Below are 17,960 nucleotides of genomic sequence, written 5' to 3'. Positions count from 1 at the left end.
AAAAAATGTTTGTGGTTGTCTGCAGAACCACGATTGTACCCAGGTGTGCACTCTTCATATGAAGCAAACTGATGGCCACAAATTCCATTCTTCAGCACACCAAAAAATGTGGAAATCATGTAGGGAGAGGTCAGGATTGTATGGAGGACATGTAAAGATTTCATAGTGGAACATCTATAGCAATATTTGGGCAGGCATTATCCTGCAACACAATGATGATGGTGTTCATCAACTTTCCTGGGTGTTTGGACATGATGGCGTGCTTCAATTTTTGTGAAGTATCCTATGCATTAATTGTGGTGCCGTGTTCTGGAAAGTTAATGTACTCTGTCCGTTGCAGTCAAAGAGAAAGCTCATCATGACTTCCTTGGAATTGGTGTGTACTGTTTTGGATTGTTTCAGTTGGGTGAATCCATGTGCTTCCATTGTTGCTCTCAGCCTCAAAATGATGACACTGTGTTTCATCTCCTGCAACATTAGAGGATAGGAAACAGTATTTTTCACAGTGATACTATTCCTGGTGGCATAGTGATGTAGACATTCTGTTCAAATTCAGTTGCTCTGTCATGATGGCGTGTGCTCTGCCACGATGGCATGAGCGGTATCATGACTGATGCCCAACATGAGCTGAATATCTTCCACCTTCCACCATTGGTCATTTCTGATGGCAGCAACCACTGCAGAAATGACAAGGAGTATGGACACAATGAACCTTTCCTGGCTCACTGTTGTCTTCAGATGACTCTTGACTTCCTTGAAATTGTTTATTCCACATGTGCATGTGGCATACTGTGTTCACCATACACTGCAGAAATTTGGGTGTGATTTTCACTTCCTGAAACTACTTCTTCAGTCAAAAACTGCACTACACCTTGCTGTTCCTCTTTCCTGGCCTCCATAGTGAAGTCGGATGCACATACGACTTGATGACCTCACATCAAGCACGTTTAACAGAGAAATGATACGTGGTGAATATGTGCACTGTGCCTTTCAGATTCCCTATAGAGGGCACTTCTATTGACACACACCTACTTTCATTACCAACATCCACACCATGCTCGTTATAAAGTCTGTCTCATTTTCATTTGTCTACCCCATATATATGCCAACTAACTCTGCAGATGACAAAGAGATTGAAACAGTCTACTGTGAAATAAAAGAAATTATTGAGATAGTTAAGGGAGATGAAATGGGAGACTGGAATTCATTAGTAGGAAAAGAAAGAGAAACAAAAATAGCAGGAGAATGTGGACTAAGGGAAAGAAATGAAAGAATTAGCTGAATGGTAAAATTTTCCACATTGAGTACTGTAATCATCACTAACACATTCAGACAAGGAAAGAATTGAAGCATTTGAAATATATTGCTGGAGAAATGTGCTGAAGACTAGGTGGGTAGATCGAATAACAAATGCGGAGGTACTGATTCAAATTGGGTAAACAACAAACTGACAAGAATTGGGTGATAGGACACATCCTGAGCTAACTTATCAATACGATATGGAAGCAATTGCAGAAGGCTAAAAACTGAAAAGGCAGACCTGAGCTCGAATACAGCAAGGAGGTTCAAATGGATGTAAATTGCAGTGGTGATGCTGATATGATGACTTGGACAGGATAGACTATAATGGAAAGCTGCATCAGACCAATCTTCTGCCTGAAGACAACAACAACTAGTCGTTGGCCTGAAGACGATGATGACCAGTGCTCTGCTTGAAGATGGTGATGACCGCTGTTCATCCTGAAGACAGTTACGACCACTGTTCAGCCTGAAGACAATGATGACCAGTCTTCAACCTGAAGACAATGATGATGACACTTGTAATGATGACAACCATTCTGCAGCCTGAAGACAATGATGATGAGACATCCTGTTTTTTACCTGAAGATGATGATGACAGTTCATCTTCAAACTGAAAAAGACGATGATGATGATGACAATTACGACAATGACAATGACCAGTATTCTGCCTGCAGATGACAACGGTTTCCAGTTTTCATCCTGAAGATTACGACAATGATCAGTCTTCAGCTAGAAGATCATGGTCAGTCTTCAGCCTGAAGGTGGTGATGATGAGGATGACCAATCTTCAGCCTCAAGACAGAGCTGATGTGTCTTCAGTGCCCCCAGGGGGTCAGCATTCATTTGCTGGACTTGGGCTTGGTGATCCCCAGGGTTCTTCAGCTGGGGACTAGTAAGTGCCACCAGTCCTCTGCCACCATAAATTCTGGGCATGCTTCAACAAACACTGTAGTGCAGCAGTGGAACTTTATGTGTCACAGGGTGTGGGGATATTGGCTTCAGGATGGTAAAAATCGATATGTAAAGAGTCTCAAGGTGTGCTGTGCTCCGATGAGTTGCATGGCTATTGAGGTAGAACAGTAGCAAGCTCTTGGGAAACCATTGCCCCTCAGTTGTATAAGGCTTAATGTGGAAAGTGGAGCTCTGTGTGAGTGGACTCTTAGTTCTCTAGCTGCTCATGGGACTGGGACGGAACCCTTGAACTCAAATTTATGAACTCCCAGAGTGATGGATGTACCATCTGAGAATACTTGCACCCACTCGTCCAAATGAATGAGGATGGCTAATCGTCCTGATAATCAACTTGTATTTAGTAACAGGGCTGAAGGAGTAGGCAGCCAAAATGTATTTGTAGTGATCGAGAAGAAGGAGGGGACGTTTGAAAAAGTGACCCCTTCTATATCCATAAAGGCTTAAAAGGGCTTACTGGTACCTTAAAGTCTGTTAAGCAGTTACAAAATGGTTCCTTGTCAGTTGAGTCTAACAGGGCACAGTAGGTGGAACTTCTTAGGAAGTCACAAAAATTGGGTGACTGTGATGTAATTGTTGATTAGCACAACTCCCTTAATTTTAGCAAGGGGATAGTCACATATATGGACATTGACATCACAGAACTTAAACAAGAATGGACATCACAGGAATGTGGAGCAAAGGATGTGAAGGAATGATGGAGAAATTGTGACCTTCAGTTCTATAATGTTGCTTGAACATATTATGGCAAGGTTCCTTCATCTTAGGGTTGGACCTTGTATACCTAACCCTACACTGTCCTACAAATGCCAAAGATTTGGCCAAACATGACAGGTGTATGTGTACAGCAGTCTGCATCAACTGCCCTGGGAGCCACCCAGTCTGGAGCCGAGATTGTCCTGTTTCCGCTAAGGGACACAAAATTAAGGAAATAAAAGTGACCAAGCGGATACTATAGCAGAAGCCAAAAATAGAATATAATGCGACAAAACCCTCTGTATTTGCCACTTCATATGCTTCCATGGTGCAGAAACCTGTTCCCAAGGTCGACACTTCCACACAGACGGTGTCCAGCGCACCATAATCCACCACCAGCACCTATACTTTCACCTGTATGTGACAAAGGAAAGTAAGCAAAGACATAGCGATCCAGACAGCTATGACAGAAAGTACCAGCAACATTTTCACAGTGAGCCAAGGCACCCCAAAAGCAGAGTGCGTCTCAGTGCCCTCTTCCCCCATCATCATCAAAGCATCACGACATTCGGATCAAAAGCTGTGCTGGGGCACATCAGATGTCTTTGTGCCATGTCTCACTGATGAGGACATCATGGGTTTAGGTGCCTCCTCACAATACCCAGGCAGCCCCTGCACTACCCCTCACTCAACAACTACTTTGCCAACCTGGGTGAACGATAGTGATAAGTCAAAATCACACTGCTGAAATTGCTCCCATACTCCAGTGGAATATGAATGGATACAGTACCCATCTGGAGGAATTGAGACTCATCATACAGGATGGATCTTTCTGCCTCTGTCTTCAAAAGACTCTTTTTAAACTGACTGATGCACCTGTACTTGGGGGCTATCACGTCTACAGAAAAGACAATGATACTGGTGACAAGGCAAAATGTGGGGTAGCAGTGTTCGTCATGGACATTTTGCACTCTTCACATGTGCCTTTAACCACAATGCTACAAGCGGTCGCTGTTTGGATTTTGGTCCATGTTGCTGTCATGGTGTGCTCTGTGTACCTACTTCCCCATGAGTCCATTGACAGTGAGAACCTCACTTTTCCCCTGGGGTCAGATACTTGAGGATCTGACACAAATTACAGATATCTGTTGATGAACAAGGGTCAGGCTACACATTTTAGCAGCACTACGGGATCATTCACAGCTATAGACCTCTTCTCCCGTTCACGTGCTCTTGCAGACACTGCTCAGTTGGGAGTGGACAACGACCTTTATTGTTGCGAACACTACCCTGTCAAGATAACTCTGTCGGATGTAGCAGATACTGAAAGGGTGTCACCGAGACAGCTCTTCAGAAAGGCTGACTGGTAACAGGCAGTTTGTTTTTTTTTTGAGCAGTGTGAAGATGTCCAGGACTGGGCGGATCACATTACAGGCGTGATCCATGGTGCCACTGATACAGCTATCCCGAAATTCAGGGGAACACCTAAGAGGCAGCCTGTCTCTTGGTGGAATGATGAGTGTTGTTCTGCAATCAGGGACAGGAGGGCGGCTATGCAAAGATTCAATCGGTGCCCTACAGATGCGAATCTTGCAACCTTTTGAATGCCAAAGGCAAAGGTGAGGAGAATAATTTGAGGGAGTAAGCAGAAGACTTGGCAAGAGTTCCTGAACTCCATCAGTAGGTTCACATTTGCAAGTAAGGTATGGGGAGCCATCAAGATTATCTCAAGGCAGAACTAATGACAGCCAATAGCAACTGTATGAGAGCAGGGGTGTCTCCTAACATCACCAAAAGGCATTGCTCCAATAATGGCTCAGATTTATGACAGCATTACAGTCAATTTTAGCAATGATCCAGCATTCTGTCATTATCAGGAGATGCAGTAGAGGTTTGGTTTTGTTTTCCATTCCATCAACATTGAGGAATACAACCACCCTTCCTCTCTGTGGAAGTTGGATTCCACGTCAGTAGCTCATGATACTCTGCCCAGACATGATAATGTACAGCATTTTGGAACTGTTGGACATGGGTCAAAGGAGCTTCTCCATCCTCTGTTTAATGCATATGAATGACTGGAGACTTTCCTAGCTTGTGGAAAGAATCTATTTTAATCCCGATTTTAAATCCAGGGAAGGATCAGACTAAACCCCTGTAGTTATCATAACGTTAGTGTCATAAGATGCTTAGGAAAGCCATTGGAGTGTATGGTCAACCAGTGCCGTATTGGTTCTCGAAACCAGGACGCTATGAAGTCGCTCCAATTGTGGGTTCAGGAGGTAGCACACCACAGTCAATAACCTGAACCTGCTGGAAGCAGCAATTCAACAAGCTTTCCTCTGTAAGCAACACTTTATTGGTGTCTTCTTTGATTTGGAAAAGGCCTGTAATAGTAAACGGAGGCACAGTATTTTGTTGTGGCCCTTTCAGTGGGGTTCATACAATCCTCCCTTTCTGGCAGTTATATGAGATATGAGGTTGGGAATCACCTGTCTGATGATTTTAAGCAGGAGAGTGGTGTCCTTCAAGGGAGTTTATTTAAGTGTTGCAGCATTCACCATTGCAATAAACTATATTACATTTGCAGTATAATGTTTTTTGTATGTGGATGACTTCTTCTTCTTTTGTGCCGCCTCCAGTCTTGCAACAGCAACTTGGCAATTGAATTTGACGATCAGGCAGCTGGAGGAATGGTCAAACAGCACAGGTTTTAAATTCTCATTGTAGAAAACTGTTTGTGTAGCTTTTAATCACAGCCACACTCTTTTTAATTCACCTTTTTTTTTTAATCTGAAGGATACTGTTCGCACCTTTAAGGAAATAGTGAAATATTTTGGCCTCACTTTTGATGAGAGTCTAATGTGGCTGCCACACTTTAAAAAACTCAAGATAAGATGCCTCAAGGCTTTAAACATCCATAAGGTGTATTTACACCTGTGCGTCTTGCGGCTTGTCACCATGCGTCTGTAGCTTGTCCCACACAGAAGTAGGTGCATGTATCTTCCTCAACATGTGCATGTGAACAATTCCATTCACATCTGTGTTCACACTGGTCGCATCTTTTTCCATGTGTGATAAGTTACAGCTGCATGGCAATGAGCTGCAAGGTGCACAGGTGTAAACACACCTTTAAAAGCATTAGTCACAGGTTTTTTGGGAGCCGATAGGGCACATCTGCTCCAACTCTTTAAAGTATTCTTGTGGCCCTGACTTGAATATGAATGCCAGATTTATGGATCTGCAAGACGTTTGTACCTCAGAATGGTGGACACTGTTCACTACAAGGGTGTTAGGCTGTCAACAGGAGCTTATCGCACAAGATCAGTTGCTAGCCTATGTGCTGTGGCTGGTGATCCTCTAATGTCTACTTGCCGTCTCCCCTTCGTGGTACACCAAGCATATGGGACTCTGTTCCAAAATCACTAGCATTCATCTCTGTTGCCCAACTGCCTTTGGAACATTTGTTTCATAACTGTCTGGGGCCGACATGGCCATTTGGGATTAGTGCAGGGAGAGCCTTGAGTTCCTGCAGGTGGAGGGTATTGAGGTCCAAAGGCAGAGGTGGAGTAAGGAGTCCCCCTGGATACTAGAGAGGCTCAAGTTTCTTCTCGAATTGACTGCATGCTTGGAGGGTTGTACCCCAGATTATATTTTTAAACTTACGTGTAATGAGATTTCAAATCACCACTTGGGTTTTACTACACAGGTGGGGTCCAACCAAGGGGATTTTATTGGCTGTTTCATTGTTTTCCTTGACATTGTCCTCAGGATAGGACTCCCAGAGCAGTTTTAAGTTTATTATGTGGAATTGTTTGGTATCCTGAGGGCTCTGGAGCAGATGAGATATCTACATGGCAAGAAAGTCATCACCTGCTCAGATTCCCAAAGTGCCTTTTGTGCCATTGATCAGATGTACCCCACAGATCAGATGGTGCAAGAAGTGCAGGATGTTCTTCATCTCTTGTAAAGCCAGGTCAAGGAAATACATTTCAGCTGGGTTCCAAGGCACGTAGGGGTCTGGGGAAATGAACTCGCTAATGCAGCTGCCAAAGAGAGCTGCTCTCTTTCTGCCTCCCGCTTGGTGTTCAGTCGCCCTGCTGGCTGTTACCTCATTTGTGGCAAAGAAGATCAGATGTTGATGGGAGGCTCAGTGGCTGAAAGTGAGGAATAATGAGCTGCATTTGGTGGAATCTTCAGTGTGACCATGACTTATCTTCTTCTGACCACAACAAACTCAAGAAGTAGCCCTTACAAATCATAAAGTGGGATATTGCCTAGTGTTGTGAAGGGCCACCAGTTTTTCACAGATGTGAAATATAGCTGTCTATATGACACATTCGTATTGTGTGTGTTTTCTATTACAATCTGAGGGCAGATCTGGGTCTCCCACAGGACTTGCTCTCTATTTTTAATGGATAATGAGGTAAGTTGTAGTTTGTGTTTTAAATTTGTGTATGATGTGTGGACTTCATCCCAAAATATTAGGTGTGGGATTTCGATGTGTCACAGAATAGCTCGGACACCCATTATTTCTAAGTAGTCGCCTAGCCACAGTCACCTGCACCCTTTTAATTGTGCCTGTTCTGGTATCTTATCCTTTTTTTTTTCCCCCCCGAACCCTCCCCCCCTGCCATCACCATCAGTTGAAATGTCAGACTGAGCAAGATTGTGAGATTGTGCCGTGTTTAACACACTGGATTTGCATTGAATTTTGAATCACCATCCAAATATCCTTATTTAGCTTAACTGTGTCTTCTGTAAATAACTGGAGGTGAATGCTCATATGTTTCCTTTGTCAAGGACACAGCCAAGCAATTTCTTCTTCCTTCCTCATCTTAGTTTGTGCCCCATCTATAATGACCTCATTGTCAGTGAGATTCTGAACACTAATTTATCTTCTCATTGGCTCTGTGGAATAGTTTTGTTTATGTTACTTTTTAAATTAATTTTGAGAGATTTATTGAAATGGATATCTGAAATATACTATACCATCACTAAATCATTCATTGGTAATACACATTAGAGTCATGGTGTCCTTTAATGCATATGATAAACTTGTTCAATTCTTTGTTTCTCACAGTTGATTGCTAACATAAATTCATGGAAAGTTAATAAAAGTGTGCAAGAAGACTATTTCTTTGTTTTCAGCAGTTGAGAAAATGATGATGAAGGAAATCAAATGCATTCCAACAGAATGGGAGATATCTATAACATCCCACAGAATGGGAAATATTTCAAACACCTAACTAGAGAGGCTGGACCACCACTCATACAACTCTTCCCAACTTTGATCATACCGAATCACCAACTGAAGACTGACTGACTGCTGACAAAAGACCCTGAGGAGCTCTGATGCTGACCTCAGTCACCCCCTCCAGAAAACTGTAATGTTTCTCCATCTCTTGGCACCCCCACCCACAAAAAGCACACCAATTGATGTCACATAAGGGCTCATGTGATCACCAGTCCTCTTATACAACTTTTTATAGACAAGTGTGATCAATATTGCGCCATTATCTGCATGCTAAAATTTCACAATGTAAACATAATTAATAATAATTTTTAGGCACTGTAGTTTGCCCTCAAAATTCAAATATTTACAATTTCTGCTTGCAGTGGTGAGAATTGTTCATTCTCATAGTACCTTTACTATTTATTGTACAAATATGAGTGGTGCATCAGTTTTATAGAATTTTTTCTCCTCTTTCCATTGCTGTTGTTAGAATTCATATATCTTTAATCAAAGTTAAATTTTGGGGAAAACTATGAAAATTTAGCATAAAACAATAAAAATGGATAATAAAATAATAGATCTTAACATCTACATGGTGTTTGTGTTGAATAGCTCTTGATGCCAAAATATACTGCCATGCTATCAATATCTCTGTTTTCATTCAAAAGATATGCTGATTTCAAATAATTTTCCAATTAAAATGTCTCCCACAGTTTAATTATTAAAGTTAATGATCATGTAAGTAGTTCTGTTGACGTGTCTTACTGAGACCTACAAATTGAATGCTTCATCTCTCTGGTGTAATGAACATTTTAAAAGTTATGAATTATTTAGTGCACTAGTTGTATTCAAATCTATTTGTGTCTGTATCACCACATATGTCATTTCCAGATCATATCCTTATATCATTGCATTTGTAATCAAATTCTCTTTCATTTGACACCTTGTGCTTCCCTGTGCTCAGCAATATTTGTGTTGCACGTGAGCAAATAAGTACAATTCAACTTGAAAGTTTTGTTGTCACGACCAGCCCGCGAAAAGCCTACGTAGAGCCATGCTGCCTCAGCTGCTGGCCAATGTCACCAGACCACTCACCAACTGCCAGCCAGCTAGTGGCACGAACTCTGCCCGCACTCACTGCACACACACGTCTTAAATGCTGCACACAACTAAACAGAAACCCAATGCACAGGTATAACTCGGCATATTACAACCACCCTGGGGGTAGGCAGATGTGCAGCTAAATTGCCAGATATTGTGGGATCTGTATGTCAAATGATGATGCGGTTCAACCGCAGGGATAGACCGCATTGCCAAACTGCCCACTCCAGAATGTGAACTTTGCCTGTGTGTGAAGAATAATAGTAGAGCCTCACACAACAGTCTTCACTCAAGACACCCCACTTCAAATTACTTGTATTCCTCTCTCTCCTTCCCTGATCATTTCTCCCTCCCTCCTTCCCTCTGTACCCTCCCTCTCCTCCCTGCCTCCATACTTCCCCCTTTCCTCCCTGCCTTCATCCTTGTGTGTGTGTGTGTGTGTGTGTGTGTGTGTGTGTGAGAGAGAGAGAGAGAGAGAGAGAGAGAGAGAGAGAGAGAGAGAGAGGAAGAGGATTGTTGACAGATTATTATTTATCTAATGTATTCAATAATTTTAACTTTTTATTTTTATGTATTAACAAAACCAAAAATTATCCGTGTGTTGTGTGAATCTTTTAATTGATTTAAAGCTCCCGCAAGTGACTTGTGTCAGCTAATGTGAAATTTGTCTCTTCTTTCAGATTGTTCTATCCTGCATGGAATATTTATCAGCCACTCCCACAGCAGTAGCTATAAAGTTATTGTCTGCTTTATTGTTCTCTAACATATCAGTGTCTTGAATTAAAATTAAGATATTTCTTGTTTTCCAAATTAAGTTATAGATGTAATGGTATGTGCATGTCTAACATAAGACTATTAGTTTAAATTAATAATTGTAATTTATCTGCAAATTTAGGATTGCTGTGCAGTATGTCCAGAGTAGTATTGAGATTTGTTGTATAACTGTGCAACAATAGGAAAAAAAATTAAAACACAACCTGACCGCACACTGCCAGAAACCTGTAACAGATACAAAGTTCATGGATTTGCACAATATTTGATATTGACAGGATTTCCCCACTAGCTGGATACGCTCTGTGTCTTTGTTCATTGTTAATATCATCAGTAGTAGTGAATGCTCAGGTAAAATGCATTGTATGCAATTATATTGTTAGGATTTTACAATCTGAATCTGAATTTTTAATCTTTAATACAAGCATTAAGGAAAGTTCTTTGATGGTTGGGAGTTTTAATATGGTCAGATAACTGCAGAATGAAAATTAGCATAAAATTTGTGACATGATATTGCTCTGGTGGAAAGTATTTTTATTGGTAAGGAGTTGCTGTTAATGATTTTTTGAGTAGGCAACAGATAATGATGATATGTATATCTTTGGGTCTGTATTTGATGTAATAAAATAGTGAAAAGGAAGAAAACCAAAAGATTTCCAAAGTCTGCAATATTAATTTCTGTTGACAGCATAGAAAATTTTCCTGAATGGCCAGGTGTTATATGTGCTGTGACAGATATTGTACAGATCATTCAGTAAATGACTAGAGATTTTTATCACAAACATTTATTATGCGGATACAAAAGGCTTATGGTAACAAATTTACAATCATAGTTTTAACTGAAATGAAGAAAGACTGAAAAAGGCTCATTTTTAAAAGTAATTCGTTCATAACTAAGGCAACTAGTGAAAATACATTGACTTTAAAAGCTGTGAACTGAACTATTAGCTTCTACCTATTCAGACAGCTCAATTAAATTTAAACTTAACACATGATCTATAAAGTAATTCAGGTTTCTATTTTACTTTAATCACTCATTGTATAAAATTATTAACTAATTGAAGCTCATTTCTCATATACCACAGTGTGTAAAATACTATTGTTGATTTGAACACTTACGCTCACAAAACTGGAGTTATAAACAAATTCAAATACTGCAAGACTGACTGACATTGAGGATAGTAAACAGTTCATTGCTCAAATCTCAATAAACTTACGGATCTACTTTTATACAAATGTGAACGTAATTTTGGCCTTTGAAAAGTATTTCATAACATCATTGTTCATAAGACCTGTAGTAGTTGCATCACTGTGAATGAATGGAGTGATATGCAGTTTTATGATAAGGATAGTTACAGGAATTGTAGTTATGGAGAAAATGACGTAGAGATGTATATTTTAGAATACTGTTAAGCACAATGTTGTGAAATGATTCATCTTGGCTGAATCCAATTTACTTGTTCTGATTGAATCATTGAAACAGTAGTTAGAAGGGGACAATACATTTGAAAATACTTTATGGTGCCTGGAGTAGGGAAAAGAAATTATGAATGGTTTGGAAGAGTAGCTATTTTGTGAGATCCATACCTTTTTCTGCATTTAATGGAATGTGTGTACTAAAGCTGCTAGGATAAGAGGTAGCTTTCTCCTTCTCCATAGCTCCTTTGTGCAATTTATTAATTGTGCATCTTTCTGAAAATGAAATATGCCGTGCATAATAAGTAAGGCATATATAAGTTACATCTCATTACCACTGCCAAACTTAAATTCACTTTTCAACTTCAGATTATTTATTTTGTAAACTTAAATGCACTTTATAAGATGGGGTAACATGCTCTTAACTGGATGCCTCTTTATGTGAAAGTACTAAAAGTGGCATTCAAAAATAGTATCTAAACATATTTTCCTTTATCCTTGGAATATTTAGTTTTCTGGCCAAAAGCGTAAAGTATATAATTCCAGGGGTGACAGCAATTTTTCTTTTTTCCAAAAACATTGATGGTTTTTTCTGGAAGTACTGTGAATTGCTCTAAATGCCTTCTAAAACAGTGATACAAATAGTATATTACATGTTAAACCATAAGCAGAAAACTAGATTAGAAATAATATAAAATGATATATGAAAATTGGTTTATACTGGAACATATAGATATGTATACACATTTAGCTTCATGCTAACAATTATGGAAATAGCTTGAAGAATATGGACCTATGTATAATGACTGCACTGCTATTTGGCAAAATGAAGTGGAAAAATAGTTGCTCAGAGAACTGAAAGGAAATGGATAATCGGTAGATTAAATATTTCTGTTACTGCCTGCCCTGAAGTTAATATTGATAAAAATGCTGTTGATGTGATGTGTCTAACACAGTTACAGATGCACATTAGAAATATATAGTTAGGTGCTGTAATAAAGGGTACCTCTATACCTGTTCTGTAAGTGGTAATAATTTGGTTTGTTCTATTTTTCATCAAGACTTAGTTATTTATACTTTATTGTAGCCGCATTCTAAAAGTGACTGAGCTATAACATGGAAGAATGCATATGGTTGCATCCACAGTTTGTCTAATGGCTCTCCATTAATTTAAATCACAACCCCGGAGTAACTTGCCTGTGGTTTATGCAAAATTTAAAACACTTGTAGTTTGATAAATCTCACCCCCTCCTTTCCCCTCTTTGCCACCACTACCACCCCCACCACCACCACCACCACCACCACCACCACCACCACCACCCACATTAATATACACCTTCTATTTTATTATTTGTTGTGTATGTCCTCCTCCTCCAACTCTTCCTCTTTCCCATCATTGTTGTATCTCCTGCAATGAAATTTGTGACAGCATATTTTTTGTAATTGCAGAAGGTCCGTGAGTGTTGGTGAAATATATTTTCTGAGAAGATACATGGCCAAATAAAATTTTAATGATAAATTAGCTGCATTTATACCACATTGCCAGAAACTTCACTGAAAACAGGTTATTTAAGTTTTACTTTTCTTGTAAGAAATATGCATGGTGAATTTCCTGATGAAATTGAACAATTTCGAATAGTAATTGGGTACCAGATCATTCACTATCAATATGAAGTGTTGAGTGGTTGATGGTCATCTGAAAGGGTCATGAAACAGTATTCAAGTAGAAGAGAAAGTGTCATAAAAAAGACAAGATAGATAAAAATATTGGTGAAAGGCAAAAATAACAGTAACAAGGAAACATCAGAAAAGTTTGGAGGCAAAAGAGTGTACAGTATGACAGGAAAGTTACCTACCCTCCAAGCACTTTTCTTGTCACCTAGCTTGCAATTCTGCCCCTTTTTTTCTTAGGGTGTTTCCTGCACAGCAATTGAAATTTCTCTGTTCCCTTCCCTCTCCTCACCCTATGCACTTGTGAATGTGTACAGGCATCCTTACCAATCCTAAAAAGAAGTTTGGAAGCATTACTGATCATTCCTCCTCCTCCTCCTCCTCCTCCTCCTCTTTCTCCTCTTGGCATGCCTGTCTGCCACTCAGCACTTTGTCCCAAAGATCACTAGTGGACTGTCCTCTCATTCACTGTTTTATTCATAAAAAAAGCTTTAAAAATGACTGAAATGGTAGAAATAGAAAATATGTGGGCAAGTCATCCAGAAGTCATACTATTTAATTGTTTCATTACAATGAGGAATATCATGAGAAGATGCATTCTTTAACAATGATTGACCATGGGGGACTGTGTAAGTATGTGGGAAAACAGTTCTAAATGTTGTGAACTGTACTATGTTCTGTATGCCGCCTGCTCTTGTCAAGTAATTGTGCTTGAAATATAAACAAATTTTTTAAACATCCAAATAGTATTTGGCTCAAAGAAGGTGGCCTATCCAAAGGAAAGGTACACTTTCATGTGCAGTAATTGATCATGGGATCATATGAAAAACGATGTAAGTGAAGTACCGTCATTACCTCTTGGCTGTTATCAGATAATTTCAATCGTTTGTAGTTAGATTCTAAACTGTGAACAATTCTGAAAGAAAGTAAGGTTTTTAGGGCAACACCTTAAGAATTTACACGGGACATTCGTAGCATTTTATGGATAGAAATAAACAAAAGAATTTTTTGGCACTTCAGTTCACTTTGTTTATATTTTACTTCCCATAAAAGGTTAGTTAATAAGTATTCTTAGCTCAGTGACATGGAACATTGTCATCTAGAAACTTGCTATCAGTGGTAGGACATACAAATCACCAAAATGTTGAATGTAATGACTTCAGTATTGATTCAGTTTCACCAGCAGTCTTTAACCATAAGTGGAATCCATCCTGTACCACTTTGGAGAATCAGTATATTGCAAGGTGCAGTGGAGACAATTTGGGAGTGCACCATGTATATTGCTCATTGGTGAATATACTTGAGTTTATGAAGGGGTGCATGAGGTGATATAGAAGTTTGTAATCAAACTCTGATAAGTGTCATTGTGTAGACATAATCTTATTAGGAGGCATTTCAGAAAATATGCAAAGATCATGTGAAATAACTGTTATGCTCTGTTTATGTATACAGCTTTCATGTTATTCCAGTGGCTCTTGACTATTATAGTTGACTATTATTTCTGACTCATGATTTTATACATTTGGCTCTGTAAAGAAACTGAAGTCGAAGGCAAAAAGGTAAATGTGTTAGACTTTTTTGTTGAAACTAAAAGAAAACCTCACTATAAGAAATGTTTTTCCATGTCTTGTTTTGAAAGATATTAGCTGTCTGAAATGAGACAGTTTCTTTGTTTCTTACATCAAGTCACTACTCCCTTACCTTTTTCAAACTTGATATGTTCTCAGTGTTACATTTTATTCATCTTTCTTACATTTATGCATTTTGCCTGGTTCTAAGTGAAACTTACTAAATGATTAACAGTACTAATTTTAAATACTGTTGAGCAATTAGTGTAAATATGTAAAGAATTAAATACAATACCTATTGCTTGGGTGTTATATGAAAGGTAATGCTGTCATGTAACATTTTACTGTATGCTACTTCTCATTGGAATTGTAGTGTGTGAAAGATGGCTTTCTTAAAAATATTTTGTGTCCATATCCAAAATTCATTCAAGTATTGTATACCAAAACACACAGAAAATGTATTTGTTCAACATAAGAAACAATTATTTCCGAGCAGGTATGAATATAGAAATTAAAAGTGTGGTGGGAGCTTAGGTGCAGAGAGAGTCTCAGAGGAAAACTAATTGGGAGTTATTTGAAAATCAATAATATTTTTTGCAACATGGACAAACTATTGTTGTTCACATAGGAAAATGGATCAGCTTTCTGTTTGCATTTTCATCTTGTAAAGGCAGTATACTTAAAACATTGCAAAATCATAACTATTAAACTTTTATAGTACAATGTCATGACGGCAGAAGATAAACAGCAGTTTGGAAGAATATTTGCTGAGTATAACTGGAGCAAACAATGATCAATAATTGTATTCTGTGACAAAATTTTGATACGAGCAGTGAAATTGTGTTTCTTGGTTTGTCATAAGTATTGCCATAGAATACACTGGAGAGTTTGTTATGCAGGTTAAACTTAAAGCTACAGTGGCACTATGTCAGCTTTATGTGGGAAGAACAATTTTCAAGGTTTCAGTGTATGACTTTATTTTTGAAAGAAAACTTACCTGTTCAGCGGGATATCATTGCATTATGATGTCAATATCAAAGTAATGTCTGACATGTTTCTTGAATTCAGAATAACAACATACTCCATAATCTGGCAAAAACCGTCATAGCAGTTTATCAAAACCTCCGCCTCTCAAGGAGAACCATAAGTTTGTATGTATTTATGTATGTATTTATTTATTTATTCACACACAAAAAAATTCAATTTTGGGTCACTCCTATAAACACACATTTTGTGATTGTTTATTTGTAATCTATCTCGTACATAATTCTTGTAAGCTACATTATCTCTAAAACATATTTGAAATATACTCTTTGTTGTGCATGCAGCATGTCATAAGTTGCAATTTTAAAAACTGATTGTATTAATATATGTACAGTGAAAAACATGTAATATTTGTATCACCTTCATTATTGGAAAGAACATTGTAATGTTCTAATATTGAGTGCATTAGAAATATTCTTTCAGAGTGTATCATGTTACTGTAACCTCTAAATTGTAAGAGTGGCTAATGTCAGGAGCACCTATACTAGAGCTATTGGATGTAAACTTTATAATACCTCTGATTAAATACTGTTTGTTTTGTACATTAAAATGTTGTCACTGATTAATGTATTTGTTTCCTTCCTGATAGTTCCATGAGAGGTGAACATATATTTCAAAATTGCAAGTGTGCACATATAATCACAGAGATGAATTTATTGTTTACTACCATGGATTTGCCTACATACATTTTGTAGGAAACCAATTGTTTTCATCACCTACACTTTTCAACATACATTAATTTCATGTTAGATGAAAAACATCTATTATTTACTTTGTTTACTTCATGTTTAAATTGTGAAAAGAAAAGAAAATTTGGGAAAGTGTCACTATTTTACATTCTAACGGCATTTCATGTTATAGCAGGAATTCCGAGGGTACTGTAAAACTGGGTAGAGGTATAACTTTGTGATAAAAGTGTGTTCTAGCACGTTATTCGTACAGACTGTAACTCACATCAACATCCAACATAAAGCTCTTCTGCGATATGTTGTTGCATAGTCCTGCCACTCCAGTATGCTTCTTGATAGTGCTGCCATTAGTGATGGAAGCTACAACTGGGTGCATTCACTTCAGCTGGTCGCAAAGACATTTTGTTTGCAGGTGGAAAAACGTGTTTATAGATTTCTTGGAAACTGCTACTGCTGACAGCTTTGAATAGCTGACTAACTGTAGGTAAGTTGAAATAAATAAGTTACATATGTTGACCATTTTGTATAAGAATTAAATTTTAAAACAGATTTTATTTGGCCGCTGGAAACCAAAAAAAGTTATTTCTGTAGTTTATGGGGGTAACACTATGACACAACATATACCTGCAGAAACAAGTGTGACAGTTGAAATTGTAGGAAGCAAGTCTCATTAATGGAATTAGGGATGATTTAGTAAAAAAGACACTTTAATTTCACATTATAACTTTGTTTGCAAACATGGTTTACAGTTGCTTAGAACATTATATTAAATGTGTCATGACTTTGTTCTTCTGATACCACTGAACTTGTGAGCAAGTGTCTATCAGTTTGAACTAAATACCTTACCTAGAGGGCAGTTTGTTAAATGTAAGTGTAGCAACCTTTTTTTTTCCTCATACATTTACACCCCAACATTTGCATAAATGAGTGTATAAGTTTTGTTTAATTACCTTGCATACTGCAGTTTAGTTTTTTAAATTCTCATTTTGTTTCAGTTAGAATAGGTCTATAATTTGGATTTTAACAAAATTAGAAAAATAAATCTCTCAAAATTGGCAAACTTTATGACATGTTTTATGGTGTATGGACAAAATAAAATTCATACAGCTGAGCAAATTTATAAAAAAGTTATAACTGCGTGTCATAAAGAAACACCAAATCATCTGACATATGAATTTAAGTCTACCTTTGCTGTCTAAGGCTTCATGTCACAACATTGTCCACACCTTGGAGGTTTGAGGTGGGGGGGACTTTGTGTCAATTAATATTCTGTGTTTTGAATATCTCATTGCACATAGCAACTTTATTGCTCTCAAAATTAAAGGACAAAGGTTATACAGTTCCATATATATGTAAATTAAATGTAATGGTAATATATGTATGAGATTATGTTACAAAAAGTGCTAACTGTAACTAAGTTGCCCAGTTTTACAGTTGTAAAATTATTTAGAAATATGATTCTTCTGCTAAACTGGTTACCATCTGTCAGATTAAATGTAA

The 17,960-nt window shown here is 38.1% G+C and overlaps 1 protein-coding gene across 2 annotated transcripts in view; it reads left to right on the top strand.

The window, feature by feature from the left end:
- The window catches only part of LOC126470276 (DNA fragmentation factor subunit alpha-like), an 88,964-nt gene extending 72,631 nt beyond the window's left edge, over nt 1–16,333 (top strand). The window contains exon 6 of one of the 2 annotated variants that reach the window (XM_050098021.1): nt 12,938–16,333. The gene's annotated coding sequence lies outside the window, so the exon portion shown is untranslated. Of the gene's footprint in view, nt 1–9,981 lie in introns of both variants that reach the window. The other variant, XM_050098020.1, reaches the window with a different exon arrangement.
- Nucleotides 16,334–17,960: the final 1,627 nt, after the last annotated feature.

This window comes from Schistocerca serialis, chromosome 3 (assembly GCF_023864345.2).
Source record: "Schistocerca serialis cubense isolate TAMUIC-IGC-003099 chromosome 3, iqSchSeri2.2, whole genome shotgun sequence".
Classification (NCBI taxonomy): Eukaryota; Metazoa; Arthropoda; class Insecta; order Orthoptera; family Acrididae; genus Schistocerca; species Schistocerca serialis.
This window is presented reverse-complemented; position numbering and strand designations above follow the sequence as displayed.